This window comes from Emydura macquarii, unplaced genomic scaffold, assembly GCF_026122565.2.
Source record: "Emydura macquarii macquarii isolate MOO-44397 ecotype Brisbane River unplaced genomic scaffold, CSIRO-AGI_Emac_v2 contig_1253, whole genome shotgun sequence".
Classification (NCBI taxonomy): domain Eukaryota; kingdom Metazoa; phylum Chordata; order Testudines; family Chelidae; genus Emydura; species Emydura macquarii.
Genome location: NW_027131390.1, coordinates 34,795,934 through 34,810,843, shown reverse-complemented (window position 1 = coordinate 34,810,843; position 14,910 = coordinate 34,795,934). Strand labels below are relative to the sequence as shown.

At 46.7% G+C, this 14,910-nt stretch overlaps 1 long non-coding RNA gene across 3 annotated transcripts in view; it reads right to left on the bottom strand.

Moving 5' to 3' along the window:
- LOC137153286 (uncharacterized) overlaps positions 1-14,910 on the bottom strand; it is a 33,870-nt gene that overhangs the window by 4,841 nt on the left and 14,119 nt on the right. Inside the window, exon 2 of one of the 3 annotated variants that reach the window (XR_010919750.1) lies at positions 7,223-7,311. The exons of the other annotated variants lie outside the window; for them this stretch is intronic. This is a non-coding gene — a long non-coding RNA (uncharacterized lncRNA). The remainder of the gene's footprint in view (positions 1-7,222; positions 7,312-14,910) is intronic. 3 annotated transcript variants of the gene reach the window in all.

The window sequence follows — 14,910 nt, the reverse complement described above, 5'->3', positions numbered from 1 at the left end:
GAACTTCCAGTGCAAATACACTCACGGATATTTCTTCATACTCATGTTTTTGCTTTCATAAGCCATTCTGACTAGAAACTTGCTTGCATGAATGTTAGTAGATAGAGTGAAATGAAGCTGCACTTTATATCTGAAATATTCACAAATTGCCATTTGCCGCTAGCTCTCCCTTCAAGTGACATTTCATGAGGCTGTGTTCTATCTTGCTATTTCACTTTCTAAGCATTATCTAAGAGGGTAGCCACACTGAAAAAATGACTGCTTAAAAATGACATCATCTTATTCAAGAGATATAACCTTTGTGCATATTCAGAGTCAGAGCTGCTGACTTGAGTAACAGGATTTTTTCCAAATCTTCCTCCTGTTAGCCAACGTCATAGCCATGACAAAGGGAAGAGAAGCCTATCCAGACTTATGCATCATCCTCAAAACTATTAACAACTTAGCTACAGAGCTAAGTTTGGCTCTTAATTGTATCTGAAACAATGGTGATGCACAGGTGTAACAAAGGCAGAAATTCACCCTGCAGTGAATTACTGGGGGTGATTCACAAGCCACAAAGATCAATTTGACTTTCAGACTTTCAGGGTGAGTATGCAGGGGTGGCAGTTAGGGAAAAATGTTTTTACCCATAAGAAGGCAAATTTGATCTTGGATCACTGAGACCAATATACCAGGAGCTCCTGGTGTACTTTGTAGAAAGGCACTTTTCAGAGCAAAACTGCTCCTTAAACAACATGTGTTGCACGCAAATCACAAATACCCAGTGCAATGACCACATGCCCCAGATCTCTAGGAGTGCCTGAGTTTTGCATGAGTGTCGCGGGGTTGGGTGCATAGATTAAAGATATACTGAGTATACAGAAAGCTAAGCACAGAAGGTGGCTGAATTATTTTAAAATCAAAAAGCTTTGAGGAAACTGGCTTTTTGAAAAGGATACAAAAAGTTTGTGAACATATTCAGATTGTTTGAACATTTTTGATTTTTCATAGATGTGTAAGCAGGGTCTGAATGAGCTCTCCCCTGACAGCTAGTGATGAGCTAGGGAAGAAGACATCAGGAACCAGCCTTGCTTGCATAGACACACCCATTCTGCTTAGGTGCACAGCATGATGGAGCTGCTTTGCCCAAATGATCACTTTTGGCAGATGTTGGAGTGCAAGCTACTTTTTTATTGGGCACAAGAGTAATAACGTGTTATCCTTGTTGTGTGAATCAAAGGGAGCGGAATTGTGCTTTACCATGCCCTGATTGAGGAGTTTGCCCTCAACTCAACTATGCTCACTAAGCAGAGGTTAGGGGTGCCAAACCCAGTGGGCAATATGAAGAGGTGGGGACAGGTGTTTCTACATAGTGTGGGCTCTGCCTAAGGGTCCCAGACACCATTTGACCCTCCCTCTATCCACTGTGTAAAGATGGAGCTGATTAAGACTCAGGTGAAAGTCTCGTGTGGTGGATCAATAGAGCTGAAATCACTATTAACCAGGTCTAAGCATTAGCCTTGCTATGGGACAGTGTCTCTAGTGAAAAAGACCGCACAGCCTGCACTAGCAGAGGGGTTCCCCCACTAAAAGCTGAAATTACTGAGAGCTGTGTTAAGGGACCTCAAGATATAGAATCATAGAATATTAGAGTTGGAAGGGACCTCAGGAGGTCATCTAGTCCAACCCCCTGCTCAAAGCAGGACTAACCTCAGCTATATCATATCATAAGATATCCCAGAGGTTGCAGTGGAGTGAGTAACCGAGCGATGGGGCAAGCAGCCAACCAGCCAGAGAAAAGGGGAAAGGAGAAAAGGTTTAAAAACCCACCTGCTCCAAGTACCACAGCTCTCTTAGAATAAATGGCACTCTCTCAGCCTGTACTCCTCTCCCTTAGAGTCTCTTCTGACAGATCAACCGGGCAGTCAGCTTTCAAGACCCTTAGGATACCCTTAAGGCCCAGATGGTCACTCGCACCAGGAGGGAAGGTCACTTTACAGCAGGCCTCATCTAGCTCTGTTACACCACCCCATGTGTGACACCTGTGCTGAGAGTTGTCCTTCACATTGAATTTACAGCTCATTTAAGAGCACCTGCCAGCCAGGAGCAAATTTGGCGAGAGGCATAAAGTGATGTAGAAGAGGTCAGGGTTATGTCCCTGTTTGGAACAATTCTTACAGCATCTGTTACTCATATCATGAGCCTACACCTGTGCCAGGACACACCCAGCAGCTTCTTCACTCTGTGAAAGGATCAGTAACGTTATAGCTTCTGACAGTTATATTGGACATACATAACTAGTGTGCTAGAGGGAAAAAAGCAATAGAGAAGCTCAATTTGCAACTATGGGCCCCTAAACATCAAGTCTAGAGCCTCTAGTGGGGCTCAGAACAGCATGTAGGCCTGGAAGGGCCCTAGCATTGCTTTAAACACACACATGGAGTTAGGCAGAGTGTTTGGAGATCCACCTTTGAAATCAGGGCTTGATAATACTAAAGCCAGGGATGGCGTCTAACAGGTGCTAAAAGCCACCACACCGGGCAATTTTGAACATGCTCTTCATCCCCATTCAACCACTGCTGCCACTTTGCCCCCCATCATTCCCAGAAGGATTAGTCTTGGGAGGCTAGTGCAACTAATATGGAGCAGAAAATTAGGTTCTAATTACCCAGTTGTGCTCCTATTTCATACCTGACAATAACCTCTCGTGAACCATGCGGCAATATCCAAGCTACTGCAGTTATCACATCAAAGAAAATGTATTTCCTTAATACTGTCCTGGTGTTTAATTTAGTGCAGCCAAGTACCCTAGTAACCACAGGGAATGTGAGAGACCTGTCTGTCCACAGAAGGGCCCTAGCTTAAGCAGTGGTCCACAACATCAAATGGTTTAAGAATCGCTGGTCACTGATGTCCTTTTCTGTTCAGAGGAGACACCGACACCCCCAGTGGGGACTGCTGCTGTGCTTGCCCAGTCCTTGAAGGTTTCCAAATGTAACAGCTACGCGGCAATGGCAAGGTTATGATTTTCCAAGCTGAGGAAGAGATTTCACCACATGCCTCCAGTGCTTGATTTGTAATGAATGAGGTGCCGGGGCTATGAACTGCCAAGCCTAGAGGTGCACAAATTAAGCACTGTGTGGCCTCCCGTTAATGGCAACGACACTTGAGCACCATCATCCCCTGGTTATCTTTGAAAGTCTCAGCCCAAGACATTTCCAGCAAAGCTGAAGCTCTGGGTCACCGTCATTGCTACTAAAAAATCTAAAATGAACTCGGCAGCTGCTGGAGACAGACAAGGAACAAACTAGCCAGGCTTTGAACAAACGCAGAGTGACACTCCCATTAATACAGCAGCAGAGCAGCCATTTGGGGACCAAGTTGGTGCGAATGGCATCCCGTTTCCATGGCAACCAGAGAAACATTGTGGCCACGAGGAGCTGGGATCCTGAGCTCTCCTGGACAAAGGAGCTTGCTGATCAGGGACGGGGAATTTAACAGCTTTAATCCAAACACAGGATTGTCCTTGCCACGTTCTCTTTAATCCAGTTACATCTACCACCCCATTGGTACGGTCAAACTGGGCAAAAACAAACCCCAGGGGGGCAAGGGGTACCCTCCCACGGCAAGAGCCTCCAGCACTAAAATTACATAGGCCAGAGGTAGTACCTTTCAGCTAAGTGCCTCAGACCTCTGATAGAATGGGACCAAGAGCCACATCTGCTCTGACTTGGAGTTGCCTCAGTTCCTTACTTAAAAGGTGACTTGCAAGAGACATTGGCATCTTACAACTCTGCCAGTCTCACATTGCTCATTGCTAAGGAAACAGTCGAGATCTGTCCATTCTCAAGGTATATTCTTTGAACTCTCAGAGCCTATGACCATCTGAACTCCAGGACATAACAGCATTGGGTACAGACCATTACTGCCAAACTGCCTATGTAAATGATTTATTTGTGTAGCGCCTAGGAGCCGTAGTCATGGACCAGGGCACTGGGTGCTGCACAGATGAAGAGTCCGACCCTGCTCTAAAGAGTTTACAATCTAAGTAACTTACTGTATGTTAAAATGGACCAAGTCTCTTTGTGAGGCGAAACCTTGTTATGTTTGGCACTATTAATCTGAATCCTGTTCCATAGAAGCAATTTAAAACCCCCATACAAAATCCTGGCTAAACATAAATGTTAGTCATCCATCTTTTCCATGGGGCATGAATAGCCAATCGGTTCCCGAAGGGAATTCATCAATGCAGCAATCTGCTTTCCATGGAAAAGACCAGCTGCTTTCTGCCAGACAAACAACCTACCCCATCCCACAAAAATCAGATCAAGGATTTCCTACTAAAAGCAAAGGGCCTGATTTCTCACTGCCCTGCACCTTGCACAGTCAGTTACACAAATGCAAAATGGTGAAATGTATCAAATCAGACTGGTAGTGCAGCCTACTGGTCAGTGTGTGGCAGGTTCCCCTCTATACCTGATGCACAAGATCAGAGTTTATTACAGCCGCAGGTAGGTAACCTTGGCTCCAGCTGTAGCCACTCAAGGTCCCAAATTCAATCCCTGGTGTTATCATAGAATCATAGAATATTAGAGTTGGAAGTGACCTCAGGAGGTCATCTAGTCCAGGACTAGCAGGACTAACCTCAGCTATATCATCCCAACCAGGGCTTTGTCAAGCCTCAGCTTAAAAACCTCTATGGATGGAGATTCCACCACCTCCCTAGGTAACCCATTCCAGTGCTTCACCACCTTCCTAGTGAAAGACTTTTTCCTAATGTCCAACCTAGACCTCCCCAACTGCAACTTGAGACCGTTGCTCCTTGTTCTGTCATCTGCCACCACCAAGAACAGCCTAGCCCCATCCTCCCTGGAACCCCCTTTCAGGTAGTTAAAGGCTGCTATCAAATCCCCCTCATTCTTCTCTTTTGCAGACTAAACAAGCCCAGTTCCCTCAGCCTCTCCTCATAAGTCCTGTGCTCCAGCCCCCTAATCATTTTTGTTGCCCTCCGCTGTACTCTCTCCAACTTGTCCACATCCTTTTTGTAGCCGGGGGGCCCAAAACTGGACACAATATTCCCAATGCCGAATAGAGGGGAATAATCACTTCCCGTGACCTGCTGGCAATGCCCATCCTAATGCAGTCCAATATGCTATTAGCCTTCTTGACAACCAGGGCACACTGCTGACTCATATCCAGCTTTTTATCCACTGTTACCCCCACGTCCTTTTCTGCAGAGCTGCTGCCCAGCTCGTCGGTCCCCAGTCTATAGCTATGCATGGGATTCTTCCTTCCTAAGTGGAGGACTCTGCACTTATCTTTGTTGAACCTCATTAGATTTCTTTTCGCCCAATCCTCCAGTTTGTTTAGGTCACTCTGTATCCTATCCTTACCTTGCAGGGTATCTACCACTCCCCCCAGCTTAGTGTCGTCCGCAAACTTGCTGAGGGTGCAATCTACCTCATCCTCCAGATCATTAATAAAGATGTTGAACAAAACCGGCCCCAGGACCAACCCCTGGGGAACTCCGCTTGTGACCGGTTGCCAGCTAGACATGGAGCCATTGATCACTACTCGTTGAGCCCTATGCTTTAGCCAGTTCTCTATCCATTTTATAGTCCATTCATCCAACCCATACTTTAACTTGCTGATAAGAATACTGTGAGAGACAGTATCAAAAGCTTTGCTAAAGTCGTGTTTTGGCCACGATAGTGATATTTTATAATCACACTGCAGTGGTGTAACAAACTCTCCAAAGGGCAGCGTAACAAAGAATCAGGCTTTCAACGTGAGGCTGAAGGGTGCAGATTTTCAAGGCACACAAGAGAATTGAGTGCCTCACCACCCTTTTGTACCTTTGGGGAAAAAAATCTTCTGATAAGAGCTAGAGGTCAGGAAAGGTGTGCTTTGGCTAAGATTCTCACATATACACACATTCTACTAATAGTCAATGGGACTTGAGTTCCTGAGTCACCCAAGTGTTTTTGAAAACGTTACTCTTCATTTTAATCAAACTCTCATTGCCAAGTCTTTATCTAACCTTCAAACTAAAATATCAGGGTCCTAAATTCAGGGGAATGCCAGTAACAGGGAAGTGACATGTGCTCCAAGAGCTGTTCACATCTCTGTAGTGACTTGAGACATACCCAAAGGTTTAGAGTAAAGAGATTTGACCTCTTATGTTTTTTACAGTAAGGGGCATATGTGCTCTCCCAATATCTGTAGGAAGCATCAGATTCCCCCGTCCATCCATTTTTGGTTCTGTAGGAAGAATGTCCCCAGTCGGTGGAGTACTGAAGAACATGGTTCTGGTTCTTCTGCACACCAAGCTCTGTCTCCTAGGCACTGCCCTGAGCAATCAGAGTGCAGCACCAGTAAAGAAATGCATTTCCCTCCCACTGGTGTGGGTGTTCCCACAAACACTGGATCACAGCACAATCACCCAACTTCACAGCTGTGGTTCCTGGTGGAACCTCTTGGTCAGTGAGAGACATCACCAGATGTCTTGCTGAGTATGAAGAGGTTTTCTGAGAAGTGACTTGCTGCATTTTACCAGTTACTTTTTAATTGGATTGCCTTGTCCTCCCTTCCCCCTACTCTTTGTCACACTCACTTGCAGCAACTTATCTCGCAGAAGACTAAGTTATTTGGAACAGGAATTCTCTCTTGCTAAGTGTTTGGACAGTGCCTAGCACACTAGGGCCATGATTCCGACTAGGGCCATTAAGTGCTATAGTAAATTTGTGGCTCTGCATCCTAACTAATTAGTACCAGATGTCTGAAGTTTATATAAATACATGATATAGGGTTAGATCTGTTACTGGTGTGTACTGATTTCAGTGACCCTATGCTGATCTATTCCAGCTGGCGATCTGGCACTCAGTCCATAACTTCCCCCATCTCCTTTGTCTCAGTGGTGCTTTATTTACTATCACATCCACATCAATAAAAAAGTTACTTTATAAAAAGAGCCCAGCCTCTGCCCTCCTGCCCCCCCCTCCCCAGGTTTCACATTGAGCCAAATGCATGCTATGTCAGGACTTTGAGAATGTAGTCAATGCAGTGGGAATACCAGGCAGTGCAGACTGAGTCCATGATCTTAGACCAAAGCATTGAGATTCCACAGTGAGGTACAAGTAGTTCCCTGTAATTGAGGACACAACAGTTCATACATCTGGTTCCTCTGAATGTCCTCTGCTTCCTCCTGTGTGGTACAGTCATGATGTTGCATGTTTTATACCTCTAGTTGTCCTGCGAATCCTGGTATGGCATCAATATATTGCTGCTCTATTTGGTTTGCCAGCCTCCATCCCTTCCAGTGTTGCATGCCTAGGATAAAGCACATGATAGCAGCTCTGATGGCCCTTGCCTCCAGAACACAAGCAACTGGAATTATCAACTCTCCACAGGCTCTGTCCTGTCCTCCCTTGCATTGTCAGATAAGAGCCCAGAATCTATGCCCTACATTTTCAGAGTGTCATGCCAGGCCTTAATTACACAGCCCCCATTTACTTTAATGGGACTCGTGCTGCTTACACCTGAACTGCAGCTGCAGGGACCCATTGCTCGCACTGTCCTTTGTGCCCAATATATTTCAGTAAAGCGATGTACAGCACGCCACAGGCACTGCTGCTTCAGTGGCTCTGGCTGTGCCGAGTCATAAAGCGTGTGGAGCGGGACGCGTCACTGTGCAGAACACCACATCTAAGGCTTTGCTGTCTACGCCTCACTTCCAGGAGTTATAATATTTTCCTACTCTTCTTTTCTTCCAGCACTTCGTCTTGAGCACCCTAACAGAGAAGGATAAGGCCAGAAAGAGTAAAAAAAGAAGAGTTTAAATAGGAGAGCATTCATTCCTCCCATTTTCACTCATTCCCCTAAGGAAAACAATTTCCACTGTAACCAGCAACAAAGGAACGGGTCAAAGAAGGTGCATATTTCTGTAGCACCTAACATATTGGGGTCCTGCTCCATGATTGCAGTTCTATTATTTACTTGTGTTGCAGCAGCACGTAAGGACACACTAACAGCCCAGGAAGTGCTGACGCAGCAATGCTACATCGGGAGTTGCTGGAGGAGACCTATAGAAAGTATTCCCCTCCCCGCCCCCAGTTTCTTGGAGGTGTAACACTCAGTCCAGCACCCCCAGAAAGAGGAAGGATGGTCTGGTGGTTAAGGCCTGGGGCTGGGTTCTGTTCCTAACTGCCACTGACTTCTTGGCTGACCATAGGCACGTTATTTACAGGCCTGATTGTCACAGCTGCTGAGCATCTGCCACTTCAGTTGGAGCAGAGGGTAGTCGGCTCCTCTTCAAATCTACCTGCACCTCAGGCCCTCTGCTGAGGAGGAATTTTGTCTTTCCTATTTCGGCTAAGCTCCCTGGGGCAGAGAGTGCATGGATCATGCCTAGTGCAGCCAGGGCCCAGTCTCAGCTGGGGATCATGGGTGCCACTACAATACAAGAGGGAAGGGCCTTTGGGGAAGGTTGTAGTTTACAGGTGACCTCCACGGAGACCGATTGATTTGGGTATGATCTTAGCTGTGCAAGCAGAAGGCAAGGTGAGGAAAAGCTTCCTGCCCCTCGCAGAGGAAGCTGACATTTAGAATCATAGAAGATTAGAGTTGGAAGGGACCTCAGGAAGTCATCTAGCCCAACCCCATGCTCAAAGCAGACTAACCTCAGCTAAATCATCCCAGCCAGAGCTTTGTCAAGTCGCAGCTTAAAAACCTATGTCCTGACATTAGCCATTTGGTGCCAAGGCCCCTCAAATTTCCTTACACACAGGGGCAGAAACTGGCACAAACGGCTTGGCTGAGTCAGGCCTGGCTGTCAAGCACGCTGTATCTGTGGGAGGGCCTGTCACCGACCATGGCTGGTTTTTGCTGGGGGGCAAAAGAACTGGGCAGCAGGCAGGCAACCCAAGGGAGAGAGCAGTGGAATGGAAGAGTGGGAAAGGAGGTGGAGGCGGAGGGGATAGATGGGAGAGATGAGGATAACAAAGGAGGACAGTTGGCCTAGAAAACGCTGAAGGATTAATCAGTGAGGGAAAAAATGAAGCTAATTCAGAAGAGCTGGGTTCCTGCTGAGCCCACAAAGAAAAGGAGCCAACTGAGAGCATAAAGTGTAAAAGCCAGCCAGCAGCATCAGCCACAGAGCTCCATTGGTGACCTGCCCCGCTGGCACCATTAGCAGATGTTAACGTACTAATTGCAGGGCCCCTCTGCCAGGTATGGTTAACAAGTGAGACCTAGGGTGATGCACAAATAGAGCCCTGGCCTGCTAGGTGGAGCATGGGCTGGGACTGACAGGGGAGCAGATCCAATCCTTTTGTGACGGACACCACGGAACTTAAGATGGCTCCTTGGCCTATGATGCGCACTGCACTTACAGGGTAAGTTTTAGCCCTGTGTGGAGAGTTATACACCAATGAAAGCTCACTTAAGCCATCCAAACAGGATGCAATTTGTGTAGAGGCCTTGGGCTGGCTCTCTGCAAGACAGGTACCAAGTTTTGAAAACAAAAATGCCCATGATCTAGCACCCGGGTTCTTATAGGATACCCACAGTGACAGAATACACCCCTATTTTCACACCCCAACACTGTTGTATTAATCTTTGTACAAAGTATACCTTGTAAGGTATCGTTTGAAAATTCATAATTTGCTGGCCAGTATTGTCCTCATATACAATGTTGCCACACATTTTATCAAGTTATAAGATCTCCCTGTATGATGTTAACATGTTCCAATCTCCACAGCCCTGTTCAAACTAAGATTGGCAAAACAGGCGTCTCCTAAACAAAGGAATGTGTGCTTTGCTTAATTTGCATTTAAGCGGTAAACTGAGTCAAGTAGGAAGGGAAACAATGAAAACTCAAAACAGATGAGGGAAAAAGCAGCAGAAACCATCCTTCCACATAGACTTTTAGTTCACTGGTGCCCAGCTAGAAATGTTGCCAGGGACAAACACCGCAAGGCACCCTCCCCCGCCCAAAACATTTGCTGCACATGTAGCAACAAACAAAGCTTTTGTTGGATTCTTGGAAAAGAGGTCCTGACCTACACACTTAGGTCAGTAAGACTGCTGAAAATATGTGGTGAGAAACTGTTTGAATCCAATATAGTTTGTTAAGTTGGACATTAACGAAAATCTATTTTTCTTGTAACCATTGTCTACCTTTGCCTTATTTGTATTCACTTCAAATCTGTTAATACACTTGTTTTAACTAATCCAGTGTGTTTAAATTGAAGTGTCACCCCACATGTAGTTTCCTAGACAAGTTGTGTGCATATTTTATAGAAACAACAGACTTCATATAACTTGTATTGTCCAGAAGGGCTGGGCGGTACAGGACAGACATTTCTGGGGGGAAATCAGACTGGTGTGTGCTGGGGTCACCCTGAAACATAACCCAGGCTGGTGAGAACTAGACTGTAACCCAAGTGTGGCTGGTAGGCTGTAGTACACACAGACACTCAGGGTGTGGTTTGCATGCTGGAAGGCTGTTTGTGAGTGACCCAGGTGGGAACTCCTTCAGCAAGGCATTGTAGGGCACCCCATGTTTGGCAGGGATGACAACTGCTCATTGGTCTGGATTGGAGCCTGTTACATCACACTCATCACCATTGTAACCAAGCTCCTCCCAAAGTTATGGAATGGGCACACATGGTCCATTACTTTCTCTCCCCTGATGGCAGGGGCAGGATTTTCTTGTATAAACAGTGTCACTATCTAACCAAGCTTAGGTACTGACATGGTCCTCATTACCATCATATCCATAGTGCATTTATCCTCATAACACCTCTGTGAGGCTGGGCATTTTATAGATGGGGAACTGATGCCCCAGAGCCCAGATCCTCAGAAGTATTTAGTCTACTAACTACCATTGACGTCAAGGAGAGTTAGGTGCCTAAATACTTTTGAGGATTCAGGCGTAAAAGACTTGCTCCAGGTCATACAGGAACTCTGTGGCAGAACCTGAAACTCTCAAGCACTAGCCTAGTGGCCTGGACCATCCTTCATCATTGTAAGATCCCTGGAACTGAGGCACGTTTGTGTCATTAGCCAGGTAGGTTAAGTGACTTGTCTCTGGTCCCATGGTGAATCAGAGCTAGGCATGGAACCTGGTTTTCATGTGGTTTCTTAGGGTACTGACAGCAGGCTTGTGCTTTCTGGGGTAACAGACTAAAGAGGTTGGATAGCTCGGAGAACAGAATGTTTCACTGAAGCTACCTTTCCCTTAGGTGTCACTTCCCATACCCCCCACATCTTTACCTCCTCCCAGCACACATGAACGTCCCTTCCAGTTCCTTCCCAAACACATGCATTCCCCTCCCCAGCCCAAATATACACACTACACGAGATTCAGGCTCCAAGGAAGTGAAAGCAGCAGCTCAAAAGTCAATGTTAAATGATAGCTGTGATACGTCAATTCCCTGCCATAGCCTCAGGGAAAAAAATGTATTGTATTAAGTTCAAGTATCAGTGGATTCCATTGTATTAAATGCAAATGTTATGTATTGCTGTGAGCCCAGACTTCATTAACTTCCCTAGGGGGAGATGGGATGTGAGCCCTGGGAAGTGATGTGAACTGCAAAAGGACTATATGAACAGTGGGCCAGACAAAAATGGACTTTTGGACAAACAGCTTCAAGTGGTTTGCCTGGGGAATCTCCATGGAGAGGCGAATGAGTAACCAGAAGTTGGAATTTGCAAACACCCAATCTTTTGAAGCAATGCCTTGAGGAGGGGCATCTCCTCTGATTACCATCTGATTACCCAGAATCTGAAGATTAAAGGCCCAAGCTATATACAAGAAATAGTACCACCATCAGTAGGTTTGTCTGAGCTAAATATCACTATGAATTTGTAACAGAAAAACTCCTTGGTATGGTTTGAAGGACTGATTCCTACAAGAGCCGTTGTTGTAGTTGGGATGATCTTTGGTAAGCTTATTAGCATATGTATAGGTTTATTGTTTTTAATGCTCTCTAATGCTTTTGCCTTAAGAATAAATGTTCCTGCTTATAAAGAGTTGTGATATAAACTTTAACTGCTGGTAATTAAGCTGTTCATAAGCCTTCAAAGAGGAAGCCAAACATGGATGCTGGCTAGCTTATGCAGTCCAGCTTGCAGGGGATATCAGTGTAGGCAGGAAATTATGCGGCCTGGAAAAACCCTGGTCAGGAAGGAGAGAGAAGTGGGTTTCTGTCCCAGAGTGGTGATGGCTAAGGAGTTAGGAACCTAGAATGGGTGCCCTTGGTGAACCAGGAGGAGAAATAAAGGTGCACTTGCCCTGAACTCTGACAGCAGCTTCCCATTTAACCAAACAGGTAGATGTTCAGTCTTTGAGAACATGCCATGATCTAGGTATTGTCAAGTCCTGGTAGCTATCTATAGAACAGCCACTGACAACTCAAGGCCTCAGCTGATTATTCTGACCAGTTTTGTAAATTCACAATAATTTTTTTTTTAAATAAATACACCTTTGCCCAAAAATAGGCCCTGCAGGATCTCTCAGGAATTCAGCTGCAGTGACTTCACTAGGATAAAGGAGCTTGGCTGCCACAGTTAGCTGAGGGAGAGGATTGCAGTGGAAGCAACCCCATTGCCTATCCCCAAGTGGTGTGGGTCAGTCTGTATTCCACCTTAGTTCCACGGCCTGCTTCATGGAGCCGTGAGCACGGGCGCATACCTGGCATGGTTCACCTCCTCATCCCAACACCTATCCCTTTTGCAGCATGAGGGAGACCCTGGCGCACATGTCTGGAGTGCGCCAGGCTGCAGCCCCTGTTCCAGCTCATCCAGAAACTCCTCCTGAGGTTCTGGCTACACATCTCCCCACACCTTCTGATCAATGAACACTCCACCTGTGGGCCCACAAAGTCACAGGACCGCCTTGTCAACCTCCTCACTTTGGCCAAGGTGTCCATTTACAACACCAGGGAGCGGATGTTGGCTGAGGAGGTGATCTGCGACTATGGGGTCTATTTCCGCTCCTCTATCCGATCATATATCCAGGCAGAGTTCCTCTGGGCTGCGTCTGCTGACTCCTTAGCTGCTTTTGAGGAGCAGTGGGTGCTGTCCGGGGTTCTCTGCTCGGTGTCCCCTGCAGGTTCCCTTCGTTTAGCCCTTTGACCTTCACGCCTCTTCCTGTTTTCTCATTTGTTGTCCCCCAGAATCAGTTGAGTCCCGGACCCAGTGGTTCCTCCCCTTAGGCTGGGGGAGAGGCCTTTAGCCATGGGTAGGCTTGCACCAACCACGTCCCAGCACCTAAATTGTACCAGGTGGTGTGGGAGGGAGGGGATTGTTAGAGTGGAGCTGCTGACCCAGCCCCTTGAGGGAAGGCTGCAGTTAGGGGAGTGGTTATTCATCAGGTGAATTAGTTCATGTGTGGAGTCAATTCTGACTCCAATACAAAAAGCATCCAACTTCTTGCTCCTTAATATTTCTAATTAGTAATGAGTCAGCCCTGTGTCCAAGCCAGCTGTGATGCCGCAACGAGAAAGCTAGAAGCACTAAAGTTGGAGCACCTATCTTGCACTGCCCTGAAAACCAAAAGCCTCTGTTTCAGAGAGTGGACTGGGGAGAGCAGATCAATTGGACAAATCTCTCACAAAAGACACAAGCCTCAACCCACAGAATGCCCAGATAAGCCCCCTTTGCTTAGCTGCCCCTGTTTTGCTCTGCCTTGGTAGCCCATGCAGTGGGAAAGGGGCACAGTGGGCCAGGTTCTCAGCCAGCATAAGTCAGCAGAGCATAGTTGCATGGAAGTCAAGGCTGAGGATGTACACCAGCGGTGGATCAGAGCCACTGTACATATGACTCAGCTATGCTGACAGCCAATTACAGGTTGGCTTCCTCCACAGTCCCTTTGTGATGGCTTTTCAGCCAGTGGGCTGGTTTCTAAAGGAGCGACCATTATGCCAGAGCTGTTCAAAGCTGCTTGGGATATTCAGAGGCCCAATTCCCATTAGTATTAATGGAACAAATTCCTTCAGCAGCTTTGAACCTCTCAGCATACCTTGGGACCTCCTGCATAACAAAGGGCAAAGTCATTTCACACAGGCCCTCAGGTGGCAAAGAATATTCACTCCCTACTAAATGAGGCCAGCCAATGACTCAGAGGTAACCGGTTCTGGAATTTATCAGGAACTCTTCCTCTCCTCCCTGTGTCTCACACTCCCCACGCCCCAGCCATCCAGTGTCCTCCCCCCACACATGTTCAGTTTCAGATGATCACATGCTTTTTTGTTTCTGGGTTTCTCGACTTTAGTAGAATTAAGAAAGCTTATTGAAGCCCCAACTGTTTGCATGTGTGTTAAAAGATGGCTAGAAAACTTGTCATGCGCTTTAAAAAAAGTGATGTTTTTATAAAAGGAAAGAGCAAGTAGAACTGCGATGAGTGAAACATCTTCCCAGTGCTCATCTGCACCACAGCATGCCTTAGTAGTGACCTTCAGCATCCTTGATTCCATTCCAGCCCCGGCCTCCCTTCCAACTGTGAGAGTGCAAGTCAAACCCACTTGACCTGCAGTCCGCTTCTACTCCCTGCTATTCCAGTTCTGGGTTGCCCGCTCTACAGACCTTCAGTTCTGCTCCCCCGCTCTCCAAAGCAGATTTGTTAATGCACTTTCATCATGGCCCACAGCACACCCTGCTCCCACCTCCCACAGCTCTGCCAGGGCACCTTTAGTATTAGTACTGTTCACATGGCTGTAAAAACTAGAGGCCCTGGTGATGAATAGGGTCCCTCAATGTGCTGGATACACTTCAAACACGCTCGAGACAGTCCCTGCCTTGAAGAGTTTGCCATCTCATGCACAAGACGGTGGGAAAAGAGTAGTATCACCACCACTTCGAGCTAGGGAACTAAAGGCACTGAGATGGCTAATAGGACAGTCTATCAATGGCTAAGAAGGTCAGGGA